The sequence below is a fragment of the Tigriopus californicus genome, chromosome 6 (assembly GCF_007210705.1).
Source record: "Tigriopus californicus strain San Diego chromosome 6, Tcal_SD_v2.1, whole genome shotgun sequence".
NCBI lineage: Eukaryota > Metazoa > Arthropoda > Copepoda > Harpacticoida > Harpacticidae > Tigriopus > Tigriopus californicus.
In genome coordinates, this window is record NC_081445.1 from 12,166,960 (window position 1) to 12,172,886 (window position 5,927).

At 39.0% G+C, this 5,927-nt stretch overlaps 1 protein-coding gene across 1 annotated transcript in view; it reads right to left on the reverse strand.

Moving 5' to 3' along the window:
* LOC131881980 (uncharacterized) overlaps positions 1 to 5,927 on the reverse strand; it is a gene marked incomplete in the record, with an annotated part of 24,101 nt that overhangs the window by 2,314 nt on the left and 15,860 nt on the right.

Below are 5,927 nucleotides of genomic sequence, written 5' to 3' on the forward strand. Positions count from 1 at the left end.
AAAATCTGTTTGTGTGCCAAAAGTCTGGTTACAAACAGAAATTTGGCTAGATCTCCCGTAGAATTGAGAAGCAATTAGATTCATGAATTGCTTCATGTAAAGTAAACATTCCAATGGAAATCACTTCGTGGCTACAGCGTATCAATTTCATGGAATGAGATAGGGATCCAATGAAAGAACATTGTTAACATGTAAATACCGTCAAATGTAGTTTTCTTTTCTTTCCTTCCCTTTTGGTCAGTTTTTCAGTGAAATAATGCTAGTTAAATGCTAAAATGCTAGACAAAATTTCACAATGCTTGTACCACTCAACCAATGCTTATAAAAAAATTCCAATGCTAGCAGCCTTGAAATAATGCTAATTTTCAAAAATTAGGATCAAAAAATGCTACTTGGCCAGCCTGAGTATGACTGGTACTTCTGAGTCAGTGGCGGGCTTTTTGGCCCCATTGTACACACCTGTAATCCAGTACAAAGCCGAAGTAAAGAGCAAGTTTTCCACATCTACTATGTTAAACACACATGACATACTAAAAATATATTAGGCGTTGAATGTCTTGAATTGGCTTTTTTTAGCCTGTCGCCACCGGGCAGCACAGATCAAACAATTTATTAAGAAACAAGTGTACACGCGGTACGTCAAAAGATACTTCTTCAATTTGTACATCCTTGCACATTCACAAGCTAGACTTGCAGGATAGTCGAGTCCGGACTTGAGTCCGTGTGCACTAGAGTCTTTTACTTGATTCCGGAGTAGCTTGTTTTAAATAGAAGATGAGTCTTTTTATGTGACTTGGGTCCTTTTAAGACTCAAGTCCTCTGCCGGACTTGAGTCCGGCAAAAGTCAGAAAATCAACAAGTTCGACTTTTGAGAGACTCAGCTCTACTAGTCAGTCCCATTGAACAAGAGTGTCCCATGCTAATCGCGAAATTGCTCAGAATTAATGCATGGCGAATATTTATTTTAATAATAATTAATCTTAGTGTTCTAGGGCACTTCAAAGTACAATCAGATGCTTTTCTGCATGAGTCAAATTTACTGGCTTCCGTTAACTATATGTGTCAAACAAAAGAACTTGCATTCACCACGGACTATAACTAGATAGTTTCAGATTGTGGAGCGTAAACTAGCAGAGTTGCAGATACTCTACCCTACTCTGGATTTCAAAATTCATCTACTTTGAAACATTGCATCTCATAAAGCAAAATTATGGTTGTCCAACCAGGATTAAGCGGTAATCAGTCGCCAAGGCTTTTAATGTGCGTTTTGAGGAAGCAACTTCAAAGCCCTCGACAACCAAGCTAGTTTCAGTAAATTGAAAGTACATCTTTCTTTCTGCGGCTCCTCCATTGTTTTAATTTGCTTCCCTCTAATATTCGTAGGGGAATCGTGGCCTGTTGATCCGCTTGCATCTTTCAAGTCAGACTTAGGACAAATTTTTTAGAAATTGTGATAGTCATGCTCCAGGATCAAGCCTACATTTCAAGGACTAGCTTGGTCTGCCAACTGACATTCGTTGGTGACCCAATATCGTACTTAAAGATTGAAAGTAATAATACGACGAATTATAAACCTTTCAATAGTAACTAGGAGATCACATTCCTCTAGCGGGTAGAAAACGCCCCTGAAAAAAACAAGCCCAAAAGAAAAAAATGAAAGGAAAATTCATGAGCTCGTCCTTTTCTCGTCTGTTCAACTTTAGATCTTGTTAGTGCTTTGGAATTGTATTATTAAAAAGGGTATGATAATCGACCGATTTGATTGTCAGCTAACAGTACGAGCTTACATCCAAGCGTGTTGGACTTATGAACAGGCTCAACTTGTAGCTACCAAAGAAAGACGTCTTGGACGGATTCAGCAGATCCACGAAGAAGAGATACCCTCTAGACGACACTTATCACATCAGGGGAACAGCATGTCCACGTGAATCGCCATTCATAATCATCCGGGGAAAACGATTCAGTCCAATGAGCTAGGCTCGAGCTGGACATTCGATCAATTTAGAACCTGTGGCGCTCATTGAATAGCGTGGAGATTGAGTCATAATCTAATAGGAAAAGGCCACTCAGAGTGTCGGGCTTGAAGCCATATTCCAATATCAGGTAAGTTGTACAAGGAAGTCATTTCCCGAATGGGTCTGAGACCCACTTGGAGTTATGTGTCAGATATGCCGATGAGCCTTCAGGAAGGAAACAAACAGTATCCATTGGCTTTTATAAAGGAAAGGCCATCTGTTGTAGTACAAATGGCTTCTCGCCCATGGGCAATGTCTTAATTGGTTTCACTCGAAAATTAAGGATTGCATAGAAAGTACAAAGTACTGATGTAGATCAATTCATTAGAGGAAGTAGTGCCTAGAGAGTGCCAAGGCAGCAAGCCAGTCAGAACAGTTTATATGAGCGAATGGGTCACAATGATGGACTGACCGGGTTGGTTTCTGATGGTAAGAGGGCGCCGTCTTCAAATGGCTGGCTAGCACGGCTGCTTCCAGATTCAGTTGCATGTTAAAATTAGCAAAGACTTTTGCTACCCTTCTTTGATTGCATGTTCATTGGTCAATCGCCCCTGCGACGCGAGCTTTTATATACCAAGTAACTGCCAGTTTTGACCCTTTTTGATCCTCTTCAATGGCAAGTTCTATTTGGATTTCTGAACAAAGCAAACAACGAGATCAAACTTGGCAGACGTAAGTTTGGAGGCAAGGCCATGTTGTTCATATAAGGAGAACAAACATAATCTGCTGATCTCCATCCATTTTTACCACCGCACCAAATATCAATCCTGTTAACTTGGGAAGCTCTCTCACATCCCCGGAAAATTGAATCCCATTTGTTTTGTTTATTGATAAATATTGAGTCCTGGAATTTTTTATGTTGCTTACCAAATAATGTATTGAGTATTAAGGATGCTCATGACTTCTTAATAAATGGGCTTACAACCGAAGGGATCGTTCGCATTCGCCAGAAATATGTATCTTATTTAAAATTTGCCTTTTTTTTTTCGAAAGATTCTGGCCAATGAAATGTCGCAAATTTTGAACCCAAAATTTGCACAAGGAACCAAGGGGGAGTCAAAGTTATTGCTAATAACTACCTACAATTTGAATCTTCGGCCTCCTCTCAGAGAGCTACATTAGCTTTTGATATCTTTTCCAAAAAAAAACTTTACAAGGTGAATTGACAAAAATGACGTGCCCTGGGTTGTAATGATCCAAATTTATTATCTTATGAATGGATTATGAAAAGGGACTCGGAGTTGCAGGCCAGATTTAGCGGACACGCCGTTCAGAGTCCATCATCTCTAGAGTCCGTAGTTGACCAAAAACGAAAGTATAGTGTGCTTAGATGTACTTCACTATGAGGCAAAGTGATCAAGAAACTTCCGGCTCTTGTCCAAATATTGATCTACCTTCCGACTTCTGGTTGCCACTTCCTCTTTGCGGAAGATTTTTAGCGTTTGTACTGGAGGTCCGGATAATCTGGTGCTTTTGTCATTTTGGGCTTTTTATTTACCAATCTTTTTGCTTTTTAGGGCTAGAAAACCCAAGAAATCTCCATTCAGATGGCAAAATGATAGTGATTAAATACACAAGCAGGAACAATGAAAAGTTATAAGTTATTACATATGTGACATATTCAACGTGTTGTCTTAGTATGCTTTTATGATCAAGAGACTTCAAAGTTACGGGCAGAAAATGAATATTTGGAGAAAAATACCACATGCTTCTTAATGCCAAGTAAGCTAAACAAATCCTGAAGTACCAATTTCAGTTCAATATATTTCTAGAAAAAATTCCAAACAACTTTGCTCCAATTTTGACTACTGTTATTGAAAAGACAAGGAAAGTAACAAAACAGTACGTCTTTAAGATAAAATGACCCCATATTGGATTAGGTCCAATCTGCCTTCCTCTTATGGCCAGAACTAGCCAGAACTAATAGATTATCCCACTTTGCAACAGCTTGAATTGCCGCAGGGTAGGTCAGTGACAACCACTGTGGCACACATTCACTTTCAAGGGACTTTGGCACCTGAATTGGAAATGCCTGAAATGCATTTAAGGCTCTCTATCTAATTACTCCATAACATACGGTTGAGCAAAAATTCCAGGGCTCAAGTGTTCAAATCCACAATGCCAAGTTGGATATCTTAAGGGAGATCGCTCACGCCCGAAACTTCGGAAAACCACCTTCAGGCTTTGCCCCCCAATCATGAGAAGAGTGGAAAGATGAGACGTCAAGAAGACATGGATCAAAGTTTGGACACTGTGGAAGAACCCCAACCTATGCGCGCAAGCACTTCCCAAAGATCTCGAGGAATAATCAAAGATGAGAGTGAGGGATAAAGGGAATTATAATCTTATTAATTATGGTAAGTGAACAATTCAAATTATGAGTACAGATTTCTCAAAGTCCATTCTGAAATGGTCGTTCATTGATTGACTTGAGACAATGAATCCATTTACTTGTAATTGAATTGCCTTGTCACTAATGCGACTTAAAGCCTTCAGGTTTAAGTCAAGAGCCACTTTACACTGTGTCTTGATGTTTCTATTCTACAAGCGTTTGTTGTTCATTCCAAATATTGATACTAATTATAGTTATATCAGTGAAAATATAGAGCAGACTGTACAGGGTGGGAAAAAAATAAAGAGTCACCTTTGTGTGTCTTCTAAGGAATCTCGAAATGTCTCGAAATAATATTACAAAAATTACATCCCTATGGACTACTACAAAGCTGGCGTCAATGATGATTGTAAAAAGTGTTGGTGTGTTATCAGTCATACATTTTACAACTTCCTGTTTAATTTCTATTTATCTGTCAAAACTGTTCGAAGTATTACCCATAAAGGAGTGACCACTTTCAAATGTCAAGGATCATGAAAGAACAATTATTTTGGGTCCGGTTGGTAAGTATCGTAAATTATTAGGATGAATTATCAGAAGCGTCTTTTGAAGGAGGAAATATCTCCAAAAACAAGGGATCCCTGAAAAATCATGATCCTATCTCAATGCTGATACTTTTAGCTCCTCTAAGTTTTGACATTTTGGTCACACTGCGTTTTTGCCCAAACCCCAGTCACCGACAGGATCAAACACAGTGCTGCCAGATGGCGGTTTAGCCCGTCAGATTTTGCTAATTCTAGCGTTTTTTGATTCTGTCTAGCGGGAGATTTTTCTTTTGGCGGGGAAGATGAATCTGGCCGTTTTCTGGTGTTTTTAACTTTGTGCGGCGGGGGAAATTTTCAACATTGACGGATAGGCTGATTTATTGGGTTGCTGGCGTTTTAGACTGACTTTAGGCGTTTTTTGACCCAAATATCAAGGAAATTGGCATATTTTCCCCCGGGTTGAGGCTGCATTATCTCATCACACTATCAGTTTCATACCTCAGAGCAATGGTTATTGTACAGCACACTTTTTGGCACAAGTTGATGCGTTTGAATGTGAATCATACATCACTTGTATGATCATCAATCTTTTCTCTAGAAACTACATAGCTATGTGTTAAGTGCAGATAGAGTACATACATTACTGTTTCAATAGAAGTTTTCAAGTTGGTGCTTTCAACTTCGGAGGCAATCACTGTTCTCCACGGCTGCTTTCTCAATAAATGCATCGGATGTGACACAATTTTGCACAAAACTCATTTTTGGCATTTTTAAGGTAGGTCAAATAAACACAATTTTCACTTGTTTCAGCATTACTAAAATGTCCCCATCCTGTTCCCCCTCCTTCGAAAAAACCAAGCCATAGACAAACATGCAGGGTCACTATGAAAGCTTTTGAAGTTGAAAAACTTTTTCTGTCATATATTCTAAGATTTCGAAGATGGACTAAAATTTTCGGCAGATGCCACGTCACTAACTTTTTATGTGTGAAAAATGTTCATCCAATACACCTCTGCATCCACTAAAACTTATGAA